Below are 16,474 nucleotides of genomic sequence, written 5' to 3'. Positions count from 1 at the left end.
GTATCTCTAAGTTTTCTGTCAACACCACTAGTGAAGTTATTTCATTTTTAAGATTTTTAGTGGAATTTCAGGATCATGCCCTTGTGTTTTCGCTTTCCCCTTGTCAGATCTTGCAAATCATCTATCCCTATGCAATTGGTATTCTTTCTGATAAAATAGTAAGAGCCATAGCTGAACAGTCATCTATAGAAGATTTCCATGCACATTTGCTTGCAAATTTTATTCCTGCCCGCGCCAGGTCATCTCTGATTCAGAAGTACTATTACCGTGTACAGCGCTTGGATGAAAACTTGGCTGATTTCATACAAGATATCAAATTCTACACTAGGGTGTTTGCTCTGCACTTTCCTGAAGATCAGATTGTACAGGCTATTGTAGAGGGAATTTCACCTCCCTATAGGTCATATTTGTGTTTCGCGGCGTGCCCGCAAACTTTCTCTGAACTTGAAGCATTGGCCGTCTCAGCGGAAGGAGTTAGGTACGCCGATTCTTTGCGTGTCGCGAAAGAACCCCCGCCTTCCTTTAGTAACACTCGGCCTCCACCTCGCCGACCAGTCAATCCCCGTAAATGTTATGCTTGCGGGTCGCCTGACCATCTGCGCAACAAGTGTCCACTGATCAAGCCAAGTGGGACTAGGAATGGAGCTGGTTCATCACAAGGCTGCTTTAAATGTGGGGCTTTCTCACATATCGCCAAGAATTGCCCAAACTCAAATAGCACCCCCTCCTGCTCAACTTCTGGTGCAAATTCCACCTATGCCAATAATAAAAAGTGACTAGCGGCTTCGGCTGAGTCGACTAATTCTGCTTTCCAAGGCTCAGCCCCGGGCAAAAAGGTCGAGAATTCAGGGAATGAGCAATCTTCAAATTCCTTTTTTGAATGCCCCAGAGAGTGTCTTAGGATTGCGGCGGATACCCCCGCACCTGTTCCTTTTCTTAAGATTGAGTTAAATAACGAGCCTATAACAGCTCTCTTAGATTCAGGCAGTGTTTGTTCCATTATTTCGGCTGATTGGTATTCTAAATTGAAATCTGTTTGTAAACTCCCTGACTATGACTCATCTCCTGTTAAATATGTTTCGGCTAATTCATCTCCATTAGAAATTCTAGGTTCCTTACATGTCAAAATTCGTGTTTTTAAATTTACATGGAAAATCAAATTGTTTGTGGCCAAGCATTTGTCTTGCCCCATCATACTGGGAGCGGACTTCATGTCTCACACTGGTCTTGTGCTCGATCTTCAGAGTAAGTCGTGCACATTCAAATTTGCCTCTAATTGTAAAATCCCTCTATTAAAGTGTAATTCTGCATCATGTTCATCTATTTCGCCTACCCAGGATGAGATGTTGTTAGACCTTAGACATCTACCTGAGGAGCAGGCTGATAGTATTCGCAAATTGTGTCAGTCGTTTCCCGAGGTGTTCTCTGATACTCTTGGTGTTACTGACCTTATTGAATACAAAATTGAGGTCACGGATTCGATTCCTGTTCGCTTTCCACCTTATAGGCTGTCTCCTCCTAAAATGAAAGCTCTGAAAGAAATCATCGATCAGATGTTGAAGGATGGTATTATTAGGCCCTCTAAGTCAGCGTATTCATCGCCTATTTTTCTAGTCCCGAAACCCCAAGGAGGCTTCAGGCCTGTCATTGATTACAGGGCTCTCAATCGGAAGGTGGTGTTGCAATCTGTGCCCCTTCCCGACCTTCATTCTTGTTTTTCATGGTTTCGTAAGGCCAAGTTCTTCACCATCTTGGACTTAAATCAGGCCTATAATCAAATTCCCCTTGCCGAAGAGTCTAAACATCTTACAGCGTTTGCCACGGACTGGAATTTATATGAATACAACCGCGTGCCTTTCGGGCTCCCTACGGGAGCAGCTGTACTCACTAGGCTGCTAGATAGGGTCTTCTCCGACATCAAATTCGAGTACTTATATCACTACTTGGATGATGTCGTCGTATTTTCAGAGACTTTTGAAGAACATCTAGATCATCTGCGAGAAGTTTTGAATCGCCTTCGTAAGGCTGGGTTAACGGTTAAGTTGTCCAAGGTTGCCTTTGCTAAGCCCTCTATGTCATTCCTAGGGCATATTGTGTCACCCGATGGTGTAGCAGTCGATCATTCTAGAACACAGGCCATCCGTGATTTTAAACCTCCCAAGGACATTAAAGGTATCGCCAGGTTCATCGGTATGGTGAATTTCTTCAGGAAGTTCATTCCTAATTTTGCTAATAGAGCGGCGCCCTTAAACCTTCTTCGTAGGAAAGGCATCAAATTCGAGTGGGGACCTTCTCAACAAGCCGCTTTCGAAGATCTGAAATTAGCTCTCTGTAATGCCCCTGTCCTTGCTATGCCTGATTTCTCGAAGAAATTCATTGTCCAAACCGACGCATCGTCGTCAGCAGTAGCTGCAGTCCTTCTTCAAGAGACTGAACGAGGGAGGCGACCCATCGCCTATGCGTCTAGGACATTGTCAGCTCAAGAAGCAAAGTACTCCATATATGAGCTTGAAGGTTTGGCAGTCTTATTCGCCTTAGAAAAGTTCCGTCTCTATCTGGAACACGTCAAATTCGATCTGGAGACAGATAATCAAGCCTTAAGCTGGGTCTTAGGTAAGCCGCGTCGTACAGGTCGTATAGCCCGTTGGGCCATCCGTATTTCCGCCTTCCAATTCGATGTACGGCATATCAGAGGTACTGAAAATGTTGTGGCTGATGGACTCAGCCGTATGTTTTCTAACGACGTCGAGACCCAGGAACCGGCCGACAGTTCATCACCTCCCGAGTCCATACTATCTGAGGTTAATGCCATCTTAACAGATGCTCCCATGCTCTTTAGGGATATTGAGAAATACCAACGTGAAGATCCGACGCTGGGTCCGATAATGGAAACCCTTTCTTCTGGGGAACATGTCGTCCCTTATGTTCTGAGGAATGGTGTTTTATGTTGCCCATCGAGGCATGATAAGATGATGAAGGTTGTCGTTCCAGCGGTTCTTGTGCCTATGATCTTCAAATACTATCATGAGACCCCATTGGGGGGGGCACCTGGGTATCTTTAAAACTCGTGAAAAGATTCGTGAAATGTTCATCTGGAAAGGTATGGACGGTGAAATCCGTGAACTTGTAAAAGCTTGTAAATCTTGTTTGCTCAGTAAACCCACCATGTCCACCAAGGTAGGCCTTTTGTCTTCGCATCAAGCGTCGCGCCCCATGGAACGTCTGTATATCGATTATGTAGGACCCTTCCCCCAGTCAAAGGGTAACGCTAACAAGTTCATCTTTGTGTGCGTAGATGGTTTTACCAGATTTTCTTGGTTATTTCCGACTAAGCTGGCTACCGCTCAGTCTACCATTACCTGCTTAAATTCAATTTTTGCTTCTTTTGGTCCGTGTCAATATATTGTATCTGATAATGCTAAGGCTTTTACATCTAATTTATTTCGTAAATTCTGTTTTGACTTATCAATCTCTCATGTAACTACTTCTGCTTATTACCCTCAACCATCTCTGGCTGAACGGGTTAACCGTAATCTCAGGTCCGCACTTATTGCCTATCATCATGAAGATCCTTCCAGGTGGGACACGTCCCTGCATTGGATAGCTTTTGCTTTGAATTCGGCGGTTCATGAATCTTACAAGTTTACTCCAGCTTCTTTGATGTTTAAGTTTGTTCCCAACTCGCCGCTCTCTAACCTCTGGTCTCTGAATGACATTCTACCCGAGACAATAGATCCGGACAGCATTAAAGATCTTTGGAAGAAGGCTAAAGCCAATCTTAAAGTGTCTCATGAAAAGGTTAAGGAAAGGTATGATCGTGGACGGAGACCCACCCCTTTGAAGGTAGGCGACCAAGTAATGGTCAAGAATTTTGTTCCCGCGGGCAAGCTTGCCCCCAGATTTCATGGGCCTTGTATCATTCTCGATTTTCTTACGCCAGTTACGTTCTTAATTAGCAATCCAGCCACCGAGAGGATATTAGGGTTCACCTGTCACAGGTGAAACCGGTGTAATTTACGTGTTAACTTGCTTCATGTTATCTTGAAAGGAATATGAAGGTTATATTTTGTTTTGAGTTTTCAATTTCTAGGCATTCTGCCCCTTCTATAAGAAATTGTTTCTTATGTAAGCATGTTTGTGAAACCTGCCCCGACCCATTAAACTGCCATCCTGTCTTTGCCACGGCCATTACCACGCTCCCGTCTCCTGCTCCACTCTACACAGTGGCTTAATGAATACCATGAATATCTGCACGCCGCTGGCCCCTCAATCTCTCTACAAGCCTGTGCCCTCAAAGAAACATGATGGTCCAACACAATTCTGCCGCCTAGTTTTAATGTTTCAGTGCCCCCGCTGCCGCGAAGCGCCGTGCAGCATCTGGGGAGGGGGATGGGCCCCCTCCTCTCCAGCGAAGACGACATGTGCCCGGCGAGCCGGAGCTCTCCTCCCGGCCAAGGCTGATGTGCGGCGCACGACCTGCTACTTGCCCGCAGCCTGTATATGTTCACCGCGGGCGCGGCGTGTTTCAACACCTTTGCTCCCCTCATAGTGCGGGCGAGCGGTATCTCAGGGTACTTGAGGGGTCCGAGCGGCCTCCTTTGAACGCAAGCTGTAACAGCCGGTCTGGCCACCTCACTTCATCAACATCAACTACATGAACAGTTACTATAAGTAATGATTACACTTGGGAATTCAACAACAATAATTGGTGGACATTGCCAAATTTTTCATCACTTTCAAGTATTAAAAGTTTATCTTCAGAAATTCAACTTCTACAAACAGAAAGACTTTACTTCACCTGCAACAACAATTTTGAAATTGAAACAAACCTAATTCTCATAAATGCTACTGCAAACTATCTTCACATTCACATTAAAACGTGGACCTTACTTTCAATCAAAAGTTATGCTCTTCTGTGTTACCCCGTGGAGGAACTTTTGGGGGGGGGAGGTCTGTACCGGGCGGTACACCTCTACTCCGGTTATTTAAAAGTTGCGCCAGTTGAAATTCCTCTTCTGGTGGAAATCTGAACTTTATCTACTCTATTAATTTTCTAGTTTCTCGGAAGATGTCACCACTTGGAAATTTTTGAGTTTGTGAACGGTGTCATTTTTGATGTGTCTTTGTTTTGCTTGAAGTAAGAAGTGTGAACTTTCTCTTCTAGAGGACACTACGGAAGAATTACAATAGTGCAACCTAGTGCGAAATCAAAGAACTATTTTGTTGGAGAAATTTTTATTTCAAGAGTTGGTTCTTTGTTAAATTTCCTTCTGTCATGGTTTAAGTTGGCTGTATACCCCTCTTTTTCCCCTTATTTTGGATCTAGCCAATCCCGAATTTCTTTAATTTATTTTCCACCAATAATGTGTTTCTTCTTCCTCTATGTAGGGGTTTCTTTTCCCTAGCCAATAAAAACTTTGAGGGAGGGTGTTTTATTTCCCCTAACGCCTAGAATCTTCCGCGAGAGGATATAAACTGCTGATTTTAGGGTCTCCAGGCCACTTCTGTTCCATCTTTCAGTGTATTAAGTACATAGCAGGAGGCGGGAAGCGCCTCTTTCGTCTTCAGCCGTTCAACACCAGGTAATGGCCTATTAATAACTTCTTTTCTTGCTAGGTCGGCAGTTTAAGTCTCGCGGCGGGTTCGAAGCATTTCCATCATGTAACCTTTTCCTAAAATGTAATTACTCTTTTCATCTTTTTCTTGTAAAGCTACATATCGGGATAGAGAGTGCTTAACCCTCTCGAGCTCCCACTCAATTGTCTTGAGGTGAACTTATTTTCTCAACCCATTCTTCCGTGATGTAATGTAAATTGTTATTTTCGTAAGTCACCTCTGTAGTATGGGATTAGCCCTTGTATTAACGGCCTAGTGCCAAGTAGGTCTTAAACGAAGTGTATCAGGAGTGCGGTTAGCCTCCTCTCAAATTGTTATTTTAGAGGTCATGTAATCAACCTTCTTTTCATGTAATAGACCTCAGTAGGTTGGGTATTTTACCCCTGTGAATACGTCCTTAGAGGACAGCTTGAAGGTAGAGTTTGGTGTGGCCTTTGAGAGGCTTAAATTTTGAGAGCGGATCGCTCTTTTGAAAATGGAGTGTCATATGCCTCGTGGAGGCTTTTCTGTGTAATTCGGAGCCAGGGGCTCCTAGGGATGAATGGGGTTTTCTGCCCCTCTGTTAAAACTTGTGTTTGTGGTAAAACTGAGCTGATCGCTGAAGTCCGGGCGTGAAGCCCAAAACCTGTAAATATTGTAACTCCCCTTGTTTTGCTACATTGTACCTGCCATGTCTGTTATTGCTTTGTTTTTGGAAAGAAAATATAACCTTGTTAAATTTTAAATTAATTTTACATGCACTATAATTTCGTAGCTTGAAACCCATTCACACCCGCACCTTCTTTTACGCATAACTACCGCTAAAACACGGTAACAACAGTAAAGACGATATTTTGATGTCATATTTATAATTTCGTTTCGTAAGATAACAGACTTCTCTTCCTTATTTGAGACCTTCTCAATGTTACAGCGATCACTGGTTAATAACAGCTGTTAGCAAACATTATTTCCGCAATTCCACCCAGTTTATTTCGTAATGGTTTACCATTAGAGGCCTCATTCTAACTTCTTTGTATCCACTAATCAAATATTTAATAGGAAAGTCCTCTCAGTTTAAATGATTGCGTTGATGGGGTGAACGTCCCTTATGGGGATCACTGCAAGTACCTAGGTGTTAATATAAGGAAAAATTTTCATTGAGGTAATCACCTTAATGGGTCTGTAAATAAAGGGTATAGATCTGTTTGTATGGTTTAGGGGTTGTAGTAAGGATGTGAAGGAGAGGGCATATAAGTATGTAGTAAGACTAGAGTATGGTCCCAGCGTACGGGAACTACACCAGGAAGATGGTTAAACATCCAAAGAAAGGGAGCTCGATTTGTCCTCGGTGATTTCCGAAAAAAGAGTAGCGTTACGAAAATGTTGCGAAGCGTGGGATGGGAAGACTTAACTAAGCGGTATATTCCGATCTGTCAGTGGAGAGATGGCGTGGAATGACATTAGTAGACGAATATGTTTGAGTCGTGTCTTTAAAAGTAGGAAACAAAGCAATATGAAGATAAAGCTGTAATACAAGAGGACAAATTGGGACAAATATTCGTTTATAGGAAGAGGAGTTAGGGATTAGAATAACATTTATCAAACTGCCGATACATTTCTAAATTCTTTGCAATTAGTTAAGAAAAGACGAGGTAAATTACAGACAGGTAATAATAATAAAATAGGCAAAGGAGAAATCATCCAATCTGACAGCAGATATTAGAAAATAAAAATAAAAATTTTATGGACACGTTCAAAGACTCCCAACAGCAAGGCTTACACACAAGATCATGACATACAGTACAAAATTGAAGAGTCTACCAGCGATCCAAGCAGACAAAAACAACCTGGAGAAAGCCCAGATACAGTAGATACATCAGAAATATTGGACAGACATCTGTTCCATAAAAAGGTAAACAGCTGCCTCTGTGGTGTAGTGGTTAGTGTGATTAGCTGCCATCCCCGAAGGCCCGGATTCGATTCCCGACGCTGCCCGAAATTTGGGCTGGAACGGGGTCCGCTCGGCCTCGGGAGGTCAGCTGAGTAAATGAAGGTTCGATTCCCACCTCAGCCATCCTGGAAATGGTTTTCCGTCGTTTCCCACTTCTCCTCCAGGGAAATGCCGGGATGGTACCTAAGTTAAGACCACGGCCGCTTCCTTCCCTCTTCTTTGTCTATCCCTCCCAATCTTCCATCCCCCCACAAGGCCCCTGTTCAGCATAGCAGGTGAGGCCGCCTGGTCGCGGTACTGGTCATCCTTCCCAGTTGTATCCCCGACCCAATTTCTGCCCTTGAGGCGGTAGAGGTGGGATCCCTCGCTGTGTCCGAGGGTAAACCAACCCTGGAAGGTAAACAGATTAAGAAAGAAAGAAAAAGGTTAACAGATATGTAATACAGCCAGAGAATAAGTTAAAAAAGACAACGAACCAAGTGGACTGAAGAATGGAAGAGAGCCCACGGAGAAAAAAATGAAAGCCATACGGAAGACCAGAAAGGCGAATCATAAAAGCGCGGTGTGATCCAATAATATTAATAATAATTCTTTCAACGATGAATATTCCCTCCAGCGCTCTTTTCTCTAAGCGTGAGGTTCATGCACGGAGTATTGTTGCAATGCACAGCCTTCTGTAAATATGACGCCATACCTTCGAAGACAAAAAACATGATCAACAACTGCAGTATATTACTCGTTAACCAAAGCTGGTAAAACTCCTTCCAGTAAAGACACAGAAACATGACGTCCGGCTCCATGCCTAAATGGTTAACGTGCTGGCCTTTGGTCACAGGGATCCTGGGTTCGATTTCCGGCAGGGTCGGAAATTTTAACCATAATTGGTTAATTCCCCTCATCACGACGCGCAGGTCACCTACGGGAGTCAAATCAAAAGAGCTGCACCTGGCGAGCCGAAGTACTCGGGCACATCCCGGCACTAAAAGCCATTTCATTTCATTTCACAGAAAAATGATACGGTAAATCTTCAAATGATATAACAGCTCTGTTCTTCTTTGGTGCTCTTAAAGAGATGTCGCACACTGAAGTTCGTAGCCACGTATTCGCTGACCTTGGATCTCACATTCCACTGAATGGCTCACTTTGTATTCTTGACACCAGGACCACAGATAAGTGCGTAGCTACATTATTCATTAAGAGCAACGATCATTGTAATGTGCTTTTTTTACCACACGAGTCAGTGGAGCCCGCGGTTTAACACAACCTTCAGCCTCTGTAAATTCAGCATTTTGAACTTTTGCAGTAAATAGGTTGAAAAATACGATTGACTTTTATATTTTGTATATAGTACATACACGGAATGCCTCTAATATTTATGAAGTTCCTCAATCTGTTGCTTCCCTACTGTCGGCAGCCCTGAAAATGTTTTTCCGTGGTTTCCCATTTTCACACCAGGCAAATGCTGGAGCTGTACCTTAATTAAGGCCACGGCCGCTTCCTTCCCACTCCCAGCCCTTCCCTGTCCCATCGTCGCCATAAGACCTATCTGTGTCGGCGCGACGTAAAGCAACTCGAAAAAAAAAAAAAATCTGTTGCTCAACTGGTTCAATGGACGATGCGTCTAAGATTAAAAAGCACACGGGGCGATATTCAGATGTTTACGGCAGCGGCTAGATATGAGGAATAATGTGAAACAACGTATGGAGGCGAGACTAATTAAAATGAAGTCAGCCTAAATATATACAATAAGAGAGCACTATCATGCGAAGCTAAGATCGGAAGTTTATATGCATCAGAAACACTGAGCTAGAGAAATAATACCTCAAAACGAGACCTGGAGAAACTAGAAGGATAAGGAGAAAGAATTTAGGAACCATTAAAAAGGAAGGGACATGGAAGCTCAGAAACAATGAACAAGTGCATAACAAGGTGGGCAAAGTAACGGATGTCATTAAGAAAAGGGGGCTGACTTTCTTTGGTCATGTGTTCCGTACGTTTGATAGCAGACTGACGAAACAGATCCTAACACAAGTTTGGAATCTCAAAGGTAAGCCCAGATTGCACCATGAGTGGCTAAAGGGGATAATGGAATGATATCCTAAATAGACACATCTTTAAACAAAAATCCAGGATTGGAGGGTACCTGACGATGAGGGCAAACCATTGAAACGACATATAGGTAAGGATACGTGAATGCGGTCCAATGAGGCCGTGATGATGTTAAAAATAATACATCTTTACCCTAAACTGCCATGCCCTTCCTTTCAGTGTGCCAGCCACTGTCAACGAAATATCTACCTGTAGAATCCTTCCTCGATAAAAGCACTATCTTTCTTTCTTAATCTATTCACCCTCCAGGGTTGGTTTTTCCCTCGGACTCAGCGAGGGATCCCACCTCCACCTCCTCAAGGACCGTGTCCTGGAGCGTGAGACATTGGGTCGGGGGATACAACTAGGGAGGATGACCAGTACCTCGCCCAGGCGGCCTCACCTGCTATGCCAAACAGGGGCCTTGGTGGGGGGATGGGAAGATGGGAAGAGACAGACAAGGAAGAGGGAAGGAACCGGCCGTGGCCTTAAGTTAGGTACCATCCAGGCATTTGCCTGGAGGAGAAGTGGGAAACCACGGAAAAGTACTTCCAGGATGGCTGTGGTGGGAATCGAACCCACATCTACTCAGTTGACTTCCCGAGGCTAAGTGGACCCCGTTCCAGCCCTCGTACCACTTTCCAAATTTCATGGCAGAGCCGGGAATCGAACCCGGGCTTCCGGGTGTGGCAGCTCATCACACTAACCACTACACCTAACTCAGGAACCATTCACTGGTGCTTGAGATTAGCCCAAACTAAGGTAGTCAATTATTTATCAGGCACTTAATTATATAATATGCTCGGAATCGGGGGAGAATACCTCTATAATTCTGTGAACCGCATTGAGTAAGAGGAAGCGTGATCGACTTTCTTCGTCCTAGAACACTGTTTTGGCGAGTGTCATGAAGGCCGGTCATGTCAAACAAGCAGGAAGCCTGTCACACTGCGGTGGACAAGTGTCACTTCAGAGGTTATCCGTATCACTTCACTTCTCTCTTAAGCAACAATAAAAACAAATAGTACAATCTACCGACAGGAGACCTCTCTTACGAACCAAGGCATATTCGTAACAAACACTAAGCTGGTTACATGGAAAAATACAACAAGCTGTAGGAAAAAATGTGCTTGGCAGTACCTCGAGGCAAATGTCGGAATGGTACCTAACTTCCCTCATCTTTGTCTATCCGTTCCGATCTTCCGCTCCTCCACAGATGAGGCCGCCTGGGTGAGGTACTGGTCATCCTCTCCAGTTGTATCCCCCAACCCAAAGTCTCACACTCAAGGACACTGCCCTTTAGATTGTAGAGGTGGGATCCCTCGTCAAGTCCGAGGTTATAGAAAGGCACAGAAATGCGCACGGAATCATTACCTAGTTAAATATATTTCAGCGTATTACATTCCATTCAACGAAGTTTAATACACATTTTCAATATCAACTGTTCTGTCTTTCAGCATTTAGTCTGCAAACCTCAGTGAATTAAGTAAGTCGACGTTGACAAACAGGAAAGAATTACCTTTATCTTAATAATAGTATGGCAATATTATGGATTAAGGCAGAAAACACCAAGTAGCAGTCGTGGCCGAGTGGTTAAGGCGTCTGACTAGAAATCAGATTCACTCTGGGAGCGTAGGTTCGAGTCCTACCGACTGCGCGAGATTATTTGCTATTAGACATAAGTTTTCAGTTCTCTTCACCATTCAAATAGCGCCTTAAATAATGATTTCTGGAGAGAGATAGAAATGCCTAATTCTTTGATATTTTAAAAGGGAAATATTTATGCAATGTAAGCGAGAAAAGGATATTTGTTGTGCAGCTTTCGTTAAAATTTCGCGCAGTCGGTAGGACTCGAACCTACGCTCCCAGAGGGAATCTGATTTCTAGTCAGACGCCTTAACCACTCGGCCACGACTGCTACTGACACTTTACGAGAGAAACACGAAATATGGTCTCTTTTCGTTCACTAAGGATGAACATTTCCCTTTCATTTCCATCTCTCTCCAGAAAATAATTAATTTTAAAAATAAATGTTCACTTCTCGACAAAATTCAAAAATCCTCCGACAAAAAGGTTATTACTAAAAGTAAAGTATTTATGATATGAGGCAGACGCTGAAATATTACTGGTAGAGATTATTTTTAGACCTGTGAAACTTATATTTCAATGTTGTACATGTCTTCTTATCTGGGACTGCTAATTTTAATTGTTTATCGTAGTTTTACGACCAGATGCCCTTCCTGCCGCAAACCGTATGTGAAGTGATATATTCACTGTTCCGTGCTTTTCGTGTTATATGTTGTGTATATTTGAAGATGTGTAATAAGACCAAAAACAACGCCCCCCTCCCCCGCGACCTATTGGAATTAAGCAGACGCTTTTAAAAGCCGCGACTTGGCCGGGGATTGAACCTGATCATTCAGCGAAAGCGCCGGGCGTATTGAGGACAGACTTTAATGTTAAATTACAAAGATTTTGTAGTCTCTTAATTTTTTCTTCATTTCTAATATCGTGACGAATATTAATTTCAGTGATTTAGAAATACCGCCTCTGTGGTGTAGTGGTTAGTGTGATTAGCTGCCACCCCCGGAGGTCCGGGTTCGATTCCCGGCTCTGCCACGAAATTTGAAAAGTGGTACGAGGGCTGGAACGGGGTACACTCAGCCTCGTGAGGTCAACTGAGTAGAGGTGGGTTCTATTCCCACCTCAGCTATCCTGGAAGTGGTTTTCCGTGGTTTCCCACTTCTCCTCCAGGCGAATGCCGGGATGGTACCTAACTTAAGGCCACGGCCGCTTCCTTCCCTCTTCCTTGTCTATCCCTTCCAATCTTCCCCATCCCCCGCAAGGCCCCTGTTCAACATAGCAGGTAAGGCCGCCTGGGCGAGGTTCTGGTCATACTCCCCAGTTGTATCCCCCGACCAAGAGTCTGAAGCTCCAGGACACTGCCCTTGAGGCGGTAGAGGTGGGATCCCTCGCTAAGTCCGAGGGAAAAACCGAACCTGGAGGGTAAACAGATGATGATGATGATGATGATTTAGAAATAATTCTCTCGCGCCCCTGATTCAAACTTATTAGGACTCGCTCGTAACATGAACACTTTTCAGTATTTTTAGGAAGCTAGTTCGTACAAACAACTGGCGAAACTTGCAGCATGCATTCAGAGGTTCAATGAGGTTCGAAGTCATGACGAGATAAGGTTAGGTCAAATTAGGTTAGGTTGGCAACGAAATTTCTTTCCATTTCAACTGAACTGATCTTCATAGAGGAGGTAATGCTACTTTCCTTTTCGGAGAAGATATAGCAGATTTTTCTTGCTTCTTAGACATCCTAATCGAATTCTATACGTATGAATTGGACGAAATAAAACCGTGTTATTAAATGCATCGTTCGAACATGCAACAATCCTTTACAATGCTTTTACTTATACTCGCAAAATTAACACTAAAATTTTCACAAGACGGCAGTGGTAGTACGTATAATCTCGCAAGTCAGGAAAAAAATATGCTTACATAGTGCCAACCTCCAAGATTAACAGTAACTGTAAGACATCATATCGGCAAGTAGGGTCTACGAACTGTATGGTTAGCGACACTCAATCGTTCACAACAGTAAGAAAATAACTACCTTCAGTGTAAGAGTAATGTAATGTGTATGCGCTCACATGGCAGAGGAAGAGTTCGTATTAGCCGTAAAGGAAATTGTGAAGGGAAAGTTAAAAGAAGGATAGGTATGGCTTCGAGTGCACTGTCTGCTCAAAGAAAAAAAATGGGAAGGTCATCATATTACCAAGAAATTAAAGAAGTGACTGGTTAAAGGTTTGGTATTTCTTATCGCCACGTGTGGTTCTGAGTCCTGGACTATAAATGCTGCATGTCGTAGGAGAATCGAAGTCTTTTAGATGTTGTACAATAAAAGAATGCTAAGGATATAATTAGCAGCAAGAAGATGGAATGACTCCTTGTGAAGAAGCTAAGGATTGCCCCTAACGCACGGCTATTCCCAAACGTTCAAAAGCAAATATTAAAACATTTCGGCCATGTCATCCGGCGAGAAAAGCATCGAGAAGCATCCCATCCAGTGCAAAGTTGATGGGAAAAACCGTAGAAAAGATGCGCCCTAGACCGATATTATTGACCAGATAAACAGTTTGACAAATCTGCCACTTGAAAGAACTATGCACACTGCTGAACATCGCGATGCATGCTGGAGTAGTGTTCACAGAATCGTGTGTGAAGTGTGACGAAATTCGGAATCGAACGGTGTTCAAAAAAGGAATTTTGTTGAGTATTGGAAATTAACGTCCGCCTCTGTGGTGTAGTGGTTAGCGTGATTAGCTGCCACCCCCGGAAGCCCGGGTTCGATTCCCGGTTCTGCCACGAAATTTGAAAAGTGGTACGAGGGCTGGAACGGGGTCCACTCAGCCTCGGGAGGTCAACTGAGTAGAGGTGGGTTCGATTCCCACCTCAGCCATCCTGGAAGTGGTTTTCCGTGGTTTCCCACTTCTCCTCCAGGCGAATGCCGGGATGGTACCTAACTTAAGGCCACGGCCGCTTCCTTCCCTCTTCCTTGCCTTTCCCTTCCAATCTTCCCATCCCTCCACAAAGGCCCCTGTTCAGCATAGCAGGTGAGGCCGCCTGGGCGAGGTACTGGTCATACTCCCCAGTTGTATCCCCGACCAAGAGTCTGAAGCTCCAGGACACTGCCCTTGTGGCGGTAGAGGTGGGATCCCTCGCTAAGTCCGAGGGAAAAACCGAACCTGGAGGGTAAACGGATGACAAGAAAATGAACTGCTTTCTGAAAAGAGCAAACGATACTTTATTTCACGACTTAAAAAAAAGGGCTTGTGATTTGGACTAAAACCGGCGATATTACAGGTGTAATCAAAGGTAAAATTGCGCGCAGAGGGAATCTGATTTCTAGTCAGACGCCTTAACCACTCGGCCACGACTGCTGCGTGATTTTAAGCCCACTAATTCACATGATTAAGAGCAGTTATTAATCCAATACAAAGGTTACAGATCTTTGTCATGGCCTCCTTCAACAGGCCGATATACCGCGATACGATAGCAAGGTCTTTGGCGGTAGTAACGACGAATAGTTTAACTTTAAAATGGTGACTAGTTTCCAAAGTCCTCAACTCTGGTGGTTTTAAGATTTCAGATTGGTTGTTTTATCCTATTTCATTCATATCACTTCACTTTTGGAGAGGCTAATTTTCTTCTTCTGCTTCTTAATCTGTTTATCCTCCAGGGTCGGTTTTTCCCTCGGACTCAGCGAGGGATCCCACCTCTACCGCCTCAAGAGCAGTGTCCTGGAGCTCCAGACTTTGGGTCGGAGGATACAACTGGGGAGAATGACCAGTACATCGCCCAGGTAGCCTCACATGCTATGCTAAACAGGGGGCTTGGTGGGGGACGGGAAGATTGGAAGGGATAGACAAAGGAAGAGGGAAGGAAGCGGTCGTGGCCTTAAGTTAGGTACCATCCTGGCATTTGCCTGGAGGAGAAGTGAAAAACCACGAAAAAACCACTTCCAGGATGGCTGAGGTGGGAATCGAAGCCACCTCCACTCAGTTGATCTCCCGAGGCTGAGGGGACCCCGTTCCAGCCCTCATACCACTTTTCAAATTTCGTAGCAGAGCCGGGAATCGAACCCGGGCCTCCGGAGGTGGCAGCTAATCACACTAACCACTACACCACAGAGGCGGACACATTGTTATTTAAAAATTAAATTTTAGACACCTTCCCCTAAACTACCAATTTCATCCAGCGCGATAACATGATTTAGAGCCTAGTCTGTAGTGCCTTATTCCTTGACTTTACATACCGATTTTCTCGCGGTTCGGCGCTGATATAGACTTGGCAACAAAAATCGAAATTTATGATTATCTCTGTTATCAGAGCCGGTACGGTAAGGAAGTAGAAGATATAAATGATCACAAATGTAATTCTATAGTATTTAGCGACAGGACCACTAATAGCATAGATATTTGAAAATACAGTTTTTGTCCTTCCTGCAAAACTACTGTTTCATTCAGCGTAAATAAAATATATGTAGGCTAAATGGCTCTGCTACACAGGAAAGAGGAGACCCATGGATATGATTTTACGCTTAAAAGACGCGAGAGCAAGTACAGATTCCTTGTCTGTTCCCCTCTTAGTAGCCACAGGGGGTACAGATATTGCATCCTTTAACTCCACCCACAGGTGAGACAAAAAAGCTCCGATACATCGAAAGAAATACAGTATGTAGGATCGAGATCTACGTCCAACAAAATGATCGCTGAATTAGCACACAATTTTATGGCCTTAAATGTTCGCAAGATACGTGTTATGAGAAAAGTTCTGCTGCGTTCGGTGATGGGCTTTGCTAACGCCAGTCAGAGACAGTTTGTACCTACTGTTTAGAGAAGGTAGTGTTCTGGTAATAACATGGCGAACACTGGTTGCCTGATTACCGCGCTGTGGGCTTCCTGTGCATGATAAATTCGAAACATAGCAATCTCTTTGTGAAAATCAAATGATTATGTTACCTAGTAACCGTGCGGTCTGTAATGTCAAATATTGATGGATGGCCATGACATAGGCCCTACAGCCCCGCAGCTCTAAGGTACTGTTGCTAGGTAACATGACACTATTTCGTTACACAGATTTTCGTATGAAGCAATTTATACCAATATAGTCGCCTTTTTGGCCGACTTCATCACGGATGCCGTGAGCAAACGTCGTCCGTGCTTGGCCACGGATCCATTCGCAATGACGTCTCGCATCCTTTCATCATTTTTCACCTGTCTTTGTTTTCGGTCCGGCATCTCCGTATCTATTAACTATATCGCCGATGTAA

The 16,474-nt window shown here is 44.0% G+C and overlaps 1 long non-coding RNA gene and 2 other non-coding genes across 3 annotated transcripts in view; 1 reads left to right on the top strand and 2 right to left on the bottom strand.

The window, feature by feature from the left end:
* Positions 1-16,474, bottom strand: part of LOC136882429 (uncharacterized) — a 380,234-nt gene that overhangs the window by 271,798 nt on the left and 91,962 nt on the right. The gene's annotated exons all lie outside the window — the stretch shown is intronic.
* On the top strand, positions 11,207-11,288 carry TRNAS-AGA (transfer RNA serine (anticodon AGA)). The gene has a single exon. It is a non-coding gene; the product is annotated as a tRNA-Ser (tRNA).
* Positions 11,468-11,549, bottom strand: TRNAS-AGA (transfer RNA serine (anticodon AGA)). Its single transcript has one exon. It is a non-coding gene; the product is annotated as a tRNA-Ser (tRNA).

Source organism: Anabrus simplex, chromosome 10 (assembly GCF_040414725.1).
Source record: "Anabrus simplex isolate iqAnaSimp1 chromosome 10, ASM4041472v1, whole genome shotgun sequence".
NCBI lineage: Eukaryota > Metazoa > Arthropoda > Insecta > Orthoptera > Tettigoniidae > Anabrus > Anabrus simplex.
This window is presented reverse-complemented; position numbering and strand designations above follow the sequence as displayed.